Genomic DNA, 13,470 nt, shown 5'->3' on the forward strand with positions numbered 1-13,470 from the left:
AAAGATTAATTAGCTTAGTAACTATACATATATATAGATATGAGCACACACACATACACACACAGAGAGACCTTAGACCAAGGACATGGGACAACACGGCATGTTCTGTTAAAGCTTATTCCTGGAATAAGAGCATCACCAAACAAGAGCAGTGTCTCAGAGATTATTTGGTTCAAATTCCTTCCTAAAAAAATAGCTACAGACCATCTTTCGCCAGTGAGCATCTCGTATCTGCGTACGACAGGCTACTCGATAACTTACAGGACTATGCTTTCCCTTGTTGGACAGCCGTGTGCGTTGGTTTTCTATTGCTGCCTAACAAACTTAGTGGCTTAAAACAACACCAATTTCTTATCTCACAGTTTCTGTGGGTTAAGAGTCTCAGCTGGATCATTTGCTCAGTGTTTCAAAAAACTGAGATCGAGGTGTCCTCTGGGCTGTGTCCCTTCTGGAAATCAAGGGCCTCTTTCACAATCTCATGGTTATTGGCAGGATTGTTTTTTGTAGCTCTGAGATAGAGACGCCCATTCTCCCGCTGGTGGTCAGCCAGAAGTCGCTCTCAGTTCTGCTCTTAGAGACAGTTAGAGTTCCTACCACACTGAGCCTTCTGTTGTCAGAGATGCAACGGAGCACCTCCTTTGCATCAAGCCCCTCTCACACTCTAAACCTCTCTAACTTCAGAAAGGACGCACTATCTTTTCTGGCCCCCCTGATTAGGCAAGGCCCACCCAGACAATCTCCTGTTTGATGAACTCCACTGAGTCCAAGTTGATTACATCTGTAAAATCCATTTTGCCACATAACATAATATAATCACAGGAATTATAGCTCATCATATTTATGGGTTCCACCACACTCAGCTGAAGGGAATTATATAAGGGCAGGGTCAATGGAGAGTTGTCATGTTAAGATTCTGCCACCACAGATGGTTAGCAAATTCTCTCATAATGAAAATAAGTCAGGCTGGGTTCTACCAACTTCTACTCTGTTCTCCACATCGACCTCCCAACTGTTGGAAGACAAGTGCCTTGACTGCTCTTTGGGGAACTATTCCCAATGTTTTTTTAAATGGTTCTTATTTCTGACATCCAGATATCCCTCTAAATACACTATACTTCTTGTGTAAATCTTAGAATTAAATATAACTCCCTAGAGATTTCCTGAATAGTACAGATTATAGCAGGATTATTACTTCTTCTATTATGCAGAACAGACTTCTATTGAGACATCCAAGGACTAATTTTTTATAACAATATCATCGTGGCAACTAAAATTCAGCCATAACCAAATAAAGAACTTTAATTACTTTCTCATGCATAGCTACTAATCCCAAGTCATTGATGTCCCCACCTTCTGTCACTAGATTATTATCTCTCCCTCATGGTGAGGCATCAGTTGCAGATTAGATAAGCTTGCCTTCAACCAAGCTGTTAATATAAATGCTGGCAAAAGACAAGAAAGAGCCAATAGGACATGATTTTTATTTTCTTTTTTAATCCTTTGAATAGGGTTTGTGTGTGTGTGTCTTTTAATGGAAGATGAAGAGTACATGACGTTGTTTAAAATAATTTAGACATTGCAAGTTCCTGACTTTTCTTACTAACTCTTCACACACTGTTTTTGTAATGGTAGACCTCAAACAATTATCACTCCCCCAGTTTAATCAGAGAAAGGGGAAATATTCCCAACCTCAATTTCACCTACTATATGCAATTCTGCATTTTTCAAATTGCACACCATAAATCCTGACTCCTTGGATATAAATGAACTCTTTATATTTTCATAGCACTTCCCACATTTCAGTGTGGCCCTTGAAAGCCTTTTAAGTCAGAAGGGATACATGATGTTGTTCTTGGGCAACTATCAAGGTCCCAAAAGTTGTCCACACCACATGGTGAGCAGTGGGTCTTTGACTAAAGCCCAGATCTGCTGTCTTAGAGTCCAGGAGTCCTCCACTGTTTCCCAGGAAAAAGTTATCATGAGGTGAAGTGCTCTCCTGTCAAATCTGTGTCCTCCACACCGAGTAACCATTTTGCCTTCTGGAGCTGATCCCATTGTAATATTGATACTTGGGAGGAGTTTGTACAGAGGGGGGCACCAACCGAAGGGTTGGGCTTTGCAACTCACGTGAACACAGCATCTCTGTCTCAGGGGCAGGATCAAGATCATCTCCAGAAAGTAAATGCAGCAAGAATGGCCAAAGAGGATCCTGAAATAAATGCTAACATTGCACACAGTGTGCCTACAGATATGCCTGGCTGAGGAAAGCTATCTACGTCCCCTCTGTGATTAAGAGAATTAAAATACTAGGCTATAAACTTTACAAATACGCACATAGTTAGGAAAAAATAAAGAGCTACCAAAGATTTTCATGAGCACTCATCTACACATTGAAAAAAACATCAGAACTGGCACAGAACTGTTGAGCAGTGAACATAGGTAAGTAGGGTTTAGTTCTTTAAATCCCTTCAGCCGGAAGATTGTAAGCACTATACCATTGTCAAGATCAGCGTGGTATAATAATAGAAGCCTCTGATGTGAACCACATTTGTAATTTAAATTTCCTAGTGGCCACATTAAAGAAGTAAGAAGAAGCAGGTGAAATCAATTTTCATAATATATTTCATTGATCCAACATATCCAAATGTCATTTCAATGTGTAACCAATATAAAAGTTACTAATGAGATATTTCACTTCTTTTTTCTTTTACTGTCTTCAAAATCTGGTGTGTATTTTATGCATACAGTACATTTCAGTTTGGTCCAGCACTTTTACTAGCGCTCAAAAACCACGTGTGGCCAGTGGCTGTCTTATTGGACAGTGCAGGTATAAATGAAATCACTTATTTTCCTTAGGTTAACAAAGACGGGTATGTGGAGGGAGGGTGGGTGTGGATTTCCCACAGATCTCATGGGGAACCGGGAGGCTGAGCGGGAAACGGACACCCTTCTGCTATGTGAACCATATCCCTGGGGCCCTCTCCCCCTCCCGCGTGTTATCTCTGTCCCAGCCCTCATGCTACTTCTCTCTCTCATTGCCTAGCTGTAGACTTGATTGCACTGTAAACATCATGAAGTATAAAAGGGGGAAGAAGTGGGCTAGATTTCCCACCTGTCCCGGGTAGACCGAAGACCTTAGGCAAGTTACTTAACCTCCCTGGTCTCACATTTCTTTTCTATGACACAGGATTAATTCCTTCATCACTGAGTTCTCAGGATCAAATAAAATAACAAATGTAAACTTGTCAGCCCCAAACAGGAACTATAGTTTTCAAGGTCTTAATGATTGTTTTTCTTTTTTTTTCTTTAAGATTTTATTTATTTATTTGAAAGAAAGAGTGTGTGCAAGAGAGAGCACGAATGGGGGGTGGGAGGAGGGGAGCAGAGGGAGAGAGAGAAGCAGACTCCCCACTGAGCAGGGAGCTGGCCTCCGCGGATGCGGGGGCTCTATCCTAGGATCCCTGGATCATGACCTGAGCCGAAGGCAGAGCTTTAACCGACTGAGCCACCCAGGCGCCCCACTGATTGTTTGATTGTTTTTCATTACATATATATGTTTGGTAGAAAAGGTAACAGGGAAATAAAGAAAACCTTGAAAAAACTATGTGCTAGATCCCAGGCCACACTACTCTTTTTTCAGTACTTGGTGCTTAAAACCTCTCTATGCTGTTAGCATAACTTCAGCCCAAACCACACTGAGCCCATGTTATACAGATATACCAAAAACACAAGAATTAAAAAAAAAGTTTCAGTTTTTGCCTGAGTTTGCCCAATTACATGGAGACCCAGATGATAAGGGAGAGACACCTCAATGAGCCCCATGTGGGGTACATGTTGAATACTCTACAAAATGTCAAAGAAGGAAGGTTCCTTCAGTCTGACGAATATGAGGGTGGCAAGAACTCCATCATCTAGAAGACACAATTTTCTCAGCCCCTGCAGTTTCCCTGACTATAAAATTGTGCCCTCAGGTCTCAGGGAGCCTTACCACACTTAACCCTCTGTAGTTCCTAAAAGCAGCCCCAGTACAGTAGCACTTGGCCACAGCCTCAGGTACTTTGAGAAGACTGTAATCACAAAAAAGGAGCACTCACCAGTTCATTCTCCTCTCCTTGGTTGAGCAGAGCCCGGTGGTCCTTACTTTTCTCTTCCATCTAAAATCTTAGTGTGTCCCTTCAGGATAATTCTTTGGGGAAAGTCAAAACCAGTTGGGACTTAGGTGAACTCAGACAGTCACTACTCGTCGCTGCTGTTCTTAGGAGCATTTAAAATCTCTTAGCACATACCTCACCTATTAGACTAACAAGGAAAAGGGAGGAAATACTCTCCTCAGCCACAGGATTAGTCTATTAATTTATCTGCTTGTTGTGTTTCCTTTTGTTCCCTCCCTGGTGTTTGTTGAACTAAATGTGAATGCCTCTTGACTTAAGTTGTTGAACCAGAAAGACAGATAATTTCCTGCACTGTCTTTAAATGTCTCAGCTAACGAATGAGAATGGCCACTTCACTAAAAACCCAAGACAGGGGCACCTGGGTGGCTCAATCGGGTAAGCAACCAACTCTTGATTTCTACTCAGGTCATGATCTCTGGGTCATGAAATTGAGCCATACACGGGGCTCCACAGTCAGCACAGCATCTGCTTGTCCCGCTCTCTCTGCTCCTCCCCACTCTCATTCTCTCTCTCTCTCTCAAATAAATAAATAAAATCTTAAAAAGAACAACAACAACAACCCAAGACAGAAAGATTACCAGTGAGAGATAAATAAAAATCCTGTGGACTTTGGGAAAGTAATGGACATGTTGAGGTGACAATGAGAATTTAAGGAAGGGGGGTTGGCTCATGACAGGGAGTGTAGCAATCATTTTGGAATCAGAAAAACCTGAATTCTAATCCCTGCTCTACTGATGACCCTGGGCAGATCACTTAAAATCTGAATTTTAGGTTTCCAATATGTAAAATATCAGTAATTATAGAGTTGATATGGAGATCTAAGATGATTTTGTATAAAAATTATCTATAGCACCTGTCATATTCAATAAAAGATTATAATCACCACCATCATCATAAAATTAATCGAAAAGTTTTTTAAAACATAAACTATAATAATAATAATTTAATTCCTTTCACTTTCTCTTTTTAGTTTGCAAAAAGTTTTCAGAGAAGTATATGATGCAGGAGAAATGAGAAAGGCTGATTATTAGGGATATCATATAAATTTCCATGATAATATAATCACCAGTGAATTTGATATTTTTATCAAAAAATAGGTACACTGGGATCCATTCATGGGTTGGCTTATTTGTTTCCAATAAGGACTTTTATCTTTTTTTTTTTTCTTTTTATTGCATCAGTCCACTGAGCAAAATCCTTGCCACTTTGACCATGGAAGAAAACTTACTGGGAATAAAGACTACAGAGAATGAAACTTGACTCTTTCTACTGAGAGGGAGAGTTATTGGTTGCCTTGAGGGGGAACTAGTGCCACCTTGAAGTTTAGGAGAATCCAAGGTGCTCTCTGGCCCAGCAGGAAGTGGCTGATGAAAGTAAACAGATAGCTCTTCATGCCAGAGAGCCTACTGAGGACGTCCACACTAAAGCATGCTATGTCATCACAAATGTTGCATTTTAAGTATCACCAATCTAAGGTAGAGCTCAAATGTGGAGAAAGGAGTCCCAAGTTTTAGTAAAATCTAATTAAAGACTTGAGGAGTAGTGCTCATTCACTTCTTACCCAGTAGCTATCCCACTCATATTTCTGGCTGAAAGAACATTTCCTTTGTCTGGGCAGCCTGACTTCAGCTAAAGCACCAGGATGAGTCATGATTAACCTAAGAGTGGGCATGTGACCCAGTTTTCAACAACAAGATGCAAAAGAAAGACAACTGGGGGCAGAGGTCTTCTGGAAAAGATTATCCTATTTTTTAAATTATCCTGTTGATGAAAGAGAGATAATAATTTATTTTCTACCCATGCCAATGAAGTGGAGCAAAGGACAAAAGAGCTTAGTTCCTTATGATACCACTAAGCCATGGCCCTATGCCTGGGACTAACTCTAGACGTCTTTCCAATACAGAATGAGCTGTTCTTAATAAAACTGCTGCTGTTTCTGGTTTCTGCTACTTATTGCCCAAAGACACAAAATATAACACTCATCAAAACTCTGTTCAACTCTTACTCAGCAATTACATGTTTAACCATAGATATTCTGGACACTTTGCTAGCTCCTTGGGATTCACTGGCAAAAAGGAAAGTCATTACCCTGAGGCAATTTACAGTTGCTTGGGAGAGACAAACAAATAAGCAGCCTCTTAAATAGGAAGGATCTAGAACTCAGACTGAATGAGACAAGAACTGCTTCCTGAAGGAAATGACATTTATGCTGACATCTCAAAGACAAGCAGAAATTAATCAGGTGGAAGGAATGGGGGATAGTGGTGAGTTGTGAACACAATCTAGGCCAGAGAACAGATTAGAATGTGTGAAAAGTTTCAAGAGAGATGAGAAAATACAGCCTGTGTGGCGTATCAAGAGAAATCAAAATAAGACTTGAGAATAGAAGGAAAGAAGGGAGGCACTGAGCAATGATGATGGAGATGTGAACAGGTGTGCCTGACCACTAAGAGCTTGTACACCAGGCCAAACTAGTTAGTCCATTCTGTGTGTGTGTGTGTGTGTGTGTGTTTGTGTGTGTGTGTGTGTGTGTGTGTATGTGTGTGTGTGTTTGCTTTGTGTGTGGTTTAAGGGAAATGTGGTCCACCTGTGTGCCAGGATGAGGAGGAAATAAATTTGGTGGTTGCTAGCAGTCCCTCCCACAGAGACCCTATGAAAGGTAGAGGGATGGATCAGCTGAATCATTTTCCTCAGGGTACTCAGGGTCTCATGAAAGAGGCAAAACCTTACAGAGGTGGCTGATATACAAGGCAAAGTGAGGAAGGCCTGGGTTATTGCAGAATTAAGAAAGAGTATCCCCGAGAGGCCCTAATATTGGGTGACAGAGTGTGAGTGGCCTATGATATCTGATTGAGTGACCTTGTGAGCTCTTTGCAACAACCACAAGGTGAGGAAGAAACGCACATTTCAATATATGACTAATCCTCCACCTAAAATAGGGACTCAAAGATGTGGGCAAATGTCCACTCTTTAACTGCACTCAGTCTGCCCCCCAACCCTTGCCCCCGTCACCCCTAACCACCGTTGCGCCAAAACCCACACATTCCCTACAGACAGAACAGAGCAGAGGGAGCTCCCTTTAGGAAAACACAAATATGGGATGTTTAAGGTGAAGTCATGGTTTGTCTTTCACGTTCCCAACCTTAATTTTCTATTTAGAGATCCAGAAATTGAAAATTTGGTGAATATGTCAAAACTTAAATGAATAGAAGTAAAATTTATCTTATCTAGGGACAAAAAAGAGCCCAAACTGTGAAAAGGGACCTTCTCTTATTACTCCTCAACTTGTTGCTGTCCTGTTTTTTTTTTTAAAGATTTTATTTATTTATTTGACAGGGATAGAGACAGCCAGCGAGAGAGGGAACACAAGCAGGGGGAGTGGGAGAGGAAGAAGCAGGCTCATAGCAGAGGAGCCTGATGTGGGGCTCGATCCCATAACGCCGGGATCACGCCCTGAGCCGAAGGCAGACGCTCAACCGCTGTGCCACCCAGGCGCCCCTGTTGCTGTCCTGTTAATTCATTTAGCAAACAGCTTCCAAGCCCTTAGACCAGGGTTAGAACTGAAAGGGTTGCAGAAATGAATCAGGCACTAACCCTGCCCTTAGTGAGTTGACAGTTTGGTAAGAGAACAAGACAAAAATATGACTCCTCTGTGGGGGAACAAATGGAATAGGCCAGATGGAGAGAGGACTGGAAGAGGTAGAGAGCTCAGAATCCAGCAGCTCAAAGGACTAAAAAAGGTGTGTGTCTAGTGGCTTATTCACCTTTGTGGGCTCACAGAGAATTTTGAAAATCTGATGAACTTTGTAGATTTTTTCCTCCCAAGAATAATACACGTATGTACATGTGCATAAAATTTTACTATGTCAGATTTTACTTATCACTGATCTGGTCCAATCCCTTCATTTTATAGTTCTTTAATTTGTTCAACAAATACTTCTTGAGTGCTTACTTTCTATAAGGCACTGCTCAAGGTATTGGGGAAGACAGCAGTGGTCAAAGCAGACAGAAGGCGCCATCTCATGAAATTGACACTTCAGTGGGGAAAGACTGACTGCACAAGTACACAAGTGAAATCCACAGTTGGGCAGATAGTGATACTGCTCTGGAGAGAAAATAAGGTTAGGAATGTGAATAGACAAGGTAAGGGGTCAAGGGTGAGGAGGAGCAGAAAGGAATGTGGAGTTGCATTTTAAATGAGGCGATCAGGGAAGGCACCAGTGACAAGGAGACATTTGAGCTAAGGTATGTGTCTACCTGGAGCAAAGGGTTCTGGGTAAAGGGAATGTCAGGTGCCAAAGCCCTGACATTGGGGGTCAGGAAGGAAGCCAGTGTACCTAGAGCAATATATACCAGGGGCAAAGTCATAGGATGGACTTGAGGTAGAGAGACATTGATATAGTATATTTGGCACCTAGGGCAAATAATTCCTTACCTCCTTGCGTATATGACAAATGACTTTCAACTTATGAAATGAAGTGAATAACAACAACCTTGGGAGGAAGAGTTAAAATGGCGGAGGAGTAAGGGGACCCTAGTCTTGCCTCATCCCTTAAAAACAGCTAGAAAAATGTCAAATCATTTTAACACCCAAGAAAATGATCTGAGGACTGAAAGAGCAAAACTTCGCAACTAGAGATTGAAAAAAATGCCACATTGTGGAAGGTAGGAGCTGTGGAGAGTTGATTGAGGGGAGAGAAGAGCTGCAGGTGCTGTGACAGTGAGGGAGCCCTCATCACTGAGAGAGGAGTGAGAGAGAAAGAAAGAGTGAAAGCATGCCAAAGGAATTGTTCAAGAAAAACTTTTCCGCCAAAACCATTGACTGGGAAAGGGAGAGGGAAGGGCTGAATACCACAAACTTTATAAACAGTGGAGTACGGACTCTGAAGTTCAGAGGTCGGAGCCATCACCAGGGTTGTGCCATACAGGCTTAGCAGTGCTCTGGTGGCGAAGCAAAACAGAATTCTAGGAGTGGGCAGCATGGTCTGAGGATCTCCCGGGTCGCAGGGCGAGAAGCAGTTACCCTGCTTGGAGCGCATGTGGGGGTGGTGGCACAGGAACAAAAGACCCATGGACACCCTTGAGTTGCCCCTTTCCCTAACACAGGAGCAAAGACACTGGCTGAAGGCAGCGAACCTTGGTGCTGTCTTTTAGTTACATTTTACCATAAACTCCAAACCACTGTGTGTTTGCACAACCAATTTTTGGGACAAGCAGGCGCCAGCCACAGTGCAACAAGGCCCTCCGCCAGAGGATTAGTGCCGGTCTGTGCCTGGGGGTCTCTAAAATTTGGAGTTTTGAAACTCAGCTGCACACCTGAGATAAAACACAGGAGTGCTGTGCCCTCTAGCAGGCGGACAGGTCAAACACAAGCAGGGTGAAGGTGGGGATCTGCTGGAAGCCTGGGACACAGGAGAGATGATTGTATGCTCTTCTGTGAGGGCTTCCTGAAGAATAGTAACTCTGAACTTCCCGCTCTGGAGATGAGGAATGCAAGGTGATGCCATTTCCCACCATACGTATATCAGACAGACTGGATTTTAAACCAAAGACTGTACCAAGCAATGAAGAAGGGCATTATATCATAATTAAGGGATCTATCCATCAAGAAGATGTAACAATTATAAATATTTATGTCTCCAACTTGGGGGCACTCAAATATATAAATCAATTAAGAGCAAATATAAAGAAACTCATCGATAATAATATAATAGTAGGGGACTTTGACACCCCACTTATAGCAATGGACAGATCATCTAAGGAGAAAATCAACAAGGAAACTAATGAATCATTGAACACTACATCAAAAACTAATGATGTACTATATGTCTGCTAATTGAACTTAAATAAATAAATAAATAAATAAATAAATAAATAAATAAAACAAAAATTTGAAAAGAAAAATAAATTTCGAGTTTAAAGATATTATTCAGGGGCGCCTGGGTGGCACAGCGGTTAAGCGTCTGCCTTCGGCTCAGGGCATGATCCCGGCGTTACGGGATCGAGCCCCACATCAGGCTCCTCCGCTGGGAGCCTGCTTCTTCCTCTCCCACTCCCCCTGCTTGTGTTCCCTCTCTCGCTGGCTGTCTCTATCTCTGTTGAATAAATAAATAAATAAAATCTTTAAAAAAAAAGATATTATTCAAATTCAGGAATATATTTCAAGTATGAACTATAATTTCCACTTAGTATACAAAAATATTTCAATTCATAACATATACCTTGCTTTATTCTTTTTGAGGAAGAATCTTGGAAGAAAAAAAACCTAGATAACCAAAGTGGAGCCAGGGGATGGAAATCTGAACTAACTAAGGCATCAGAGTTTTATGGTTGGCTAAAAAACATCCCTGGGAGATATGTAGTAACTCACAGACCTGCCCAGCTCTCCTCCATTCCATTCTACTCACATGTGTGAAACGCTGCCATATGCAGCGCACTATTCTAGCCCCTAAAATGAGAACCCAGAGATGAATGAGGCTCGAATCATGCCCTTGAGCTCAGTCTACTGGACTCATGCTCTGGAATCTAAATCTTCTGTATTTCCTACTTTCCTCCAGCTGCTCTTGTACCCATATCACAAAAGGGCTTTGACAAACTCATCTTTCACTGATATGTAAACCATTCACTGCTCAGCTGGATCCTTTGAGGGATCTTCTTCCTATAGAAACTGTTGACAGAAGTTACACTGTTTGAAAGTGATTGATTGTTGGAATATCTGAACTTATAATAGAAAACAAGCTAGCCCAAGGACTTCTGATTAGAACATGTGAAGCAAAAGGAAAAAATAGTCCATCTCACCCATTTTCAACTGACTCCTGATCCATGAGGGAAAGTCTCACCCTCTTCTGCTAATGGCTTTTCCCTGAGGCTCTCATTTCTGCTCTTATTCTAGGCCTGGCTGCCCATCCATCTCTGTGGGGCAGAGACGCAAGTTAGGTAGCTGAGCTAGCTTCTCCATGGCCCTCATGGGAGTCAAGGACTGGAACTTGGATCAAATCCTAGGCTCTACTTGGTCTTTATTATAAAATTATCTTCTGATGCATTGCAGATACTGTAATTTGGTATGGACCATTGAAGCAATGATTCTTTTTCATTTAATTGCTAATGTCGGGATTGTAAAAACATCATCTCTTCAGTCATTAAATAAGTATTAATTGATTTCATCTGTTACAGAGTCAATTATATTTTCTGAGTGGTTTATATGTCCAGGTGTGGTAGCCCGCACTGCTCGTGGGTCCAACGCTTTGTTTTGGGGTCCAGTCCCATAGCATTTTATATGTTAGTCAATAATGGCTCTTATCACGTTCAAGGGAAAGGACCATTCTTCAAATCCAAGCACTTAGTTCAGGGAGTAGCAGATAGGATAGGTATCCAGTCTGCTTGTGGAAATTCAATTTCAGAAAAGAACTAAGGATTCCTGGTATTTGTACCTCCTGAATCTATGTAGACACCATCTATCTATTTCTTCTGGGGGGGAGGGAAACCACCTGCTATATAAGCAGATTTCACGTTTCCGTGCTCTCAACTTGCTTTCACCCAGCAACCTTATCTCAAAGCCTCTAATTTCTTCTGTCCCTGCGATAAAATTTTCCATGAAACCACCTGAATTTAGTCTAACCATTTCTTCTGCCTAAGGTACTTAAATGTTCCAAGAGAATTCAATAGCTCATTTTATGCTGCTGGAAACGTATTGACTATTGTCAAGGACTTTAAGCTTGCCAAAGCTTATGCCACATTGCTCAGGTACTCTGTGTATTTAGTAGCTGCATAGGAACAGAATGTTTAATTTAATATTCAGGAGGGCTTTCTAGATGACTGGCCACAAGAACAAATCTACACAGACTGACAGTTACATGGCTTGTCAGCTGAGCCCAGGAAATGTCAGTGAGAATGATTGTCAAGTGGTAACTGTATTTGTCAGGTAAGTCACCAACCAGAGTCTGACTAGTGGCCAAAAATGCCCCAATGCTGTCAGATCAATACCATGGTGAACACTAAACCCTCATCTCTGCCTCCTTCACTGCTACTGAAAATGCTGATAACCGCCGAGACCAGTGAAGGGTGCTAACAGAAGGGCGATGGTGTTTCTGAAATTGGTGTTGTCTCTGATTAAAGAACAGAGTTCAATTATATTTGTCAATCCAAGAGGCTTCCCTGGGAAGAAAACAGCCTGGATGAGTGGGATGGTTACAAAGACAAGGAATGAATTTAGGTATTCCAGAGTGAGATCGATCCCATGATCTATCCTAAGGAGAATATAAGCCTCTAAAGCGATGTTCTGAAACAAACTGACTTCTTACTAATCAATTCTAGATGATCTAATCAGATTAGGGAGATGAGGATTCCTTTGAGATATCCAGACTTGGGCATGGTCCAAGATCCCTTATTCTTTTTCTCCCTTATCTGAAGGGTGAATCAGATTGAATATTTACGGTGCGGAATTTTTGCATAAATTTGCAACTAGCTCCAAGAATTCAGGACATTACACATCATTCTTTGCTTTTGCCTCTGGCTAGTAGCAATGCCTTTCCTCACTGCACTTAGCTAGTAGGTAATTGTTTTGTCAAGAATGGAGTACTTAAGAGTTTTAACAACGAGCAAGGATAACTGGGCTCTACTCAAGCAAAAGAAATCTGGTAGTAAGATTTCTTCTCACCAGAGTCTTTTATAAAGTGGAGTAGAGAATACATGGTGACAAACATAGTATTTCCAAAGAAATACACCACAAAAAGTTCTCTCAGCACTACAGGAGTTGGCAGGAAAAATTATAGATGAGTCTTTACAGGGACAAGTGCAAGACAGCACATTTAGGGAAATCATCTAAGTTATTCTCTTAGGGTTACAGTCCTACAACTGAGTCATCATCAGAATCACCTAGAAAGCTTGATAAAGATACAGCTCTCCAGGACCCATCACAGAGATTCTCTGACTATGTCTGAGGTGGGGCCCAGAACTTTATTCCTAATAAGCTACTTGGGAATTTTCATGATGGGTCAAGTTTGAGAACCATGTTCCAAAAGAAGCCTATGAACTGCTGTGGACTATTTCCTGGAGACGATGAGCTAACACATGATGGGAGAGCAAAGAGATCAACTAACCACTACCTACAAATATGTCCAAATCTGGACTACTTTGTGCAGGTCTTTGCATCTCATGAGAGATCTGGTAGACTTGAAAGTCATACAACAAGGACCAATTTTAAAAAGCAAGCCTTCAGGATAGTCAGATGATGGGATGACAAGGTTACAAAATGATGTCTAAAAAGAAAGTCGAGTCTTTGAATTGCAAGTAATTGATT

Source organism: Ursus americanus, chromosome 4 (assembly GCF_024610735.1).
Source record: "Ursus americanus isolate L20-20 chromosome 4, mUrsAme1.1.p, whole genome shotgun sequence".
Classification (NCBI taxonomy): Eukaryota; Metazoa; Chordata; class Mammalia; order Carnivora; family Ursidae; genus Ursus; species Ursus americanus.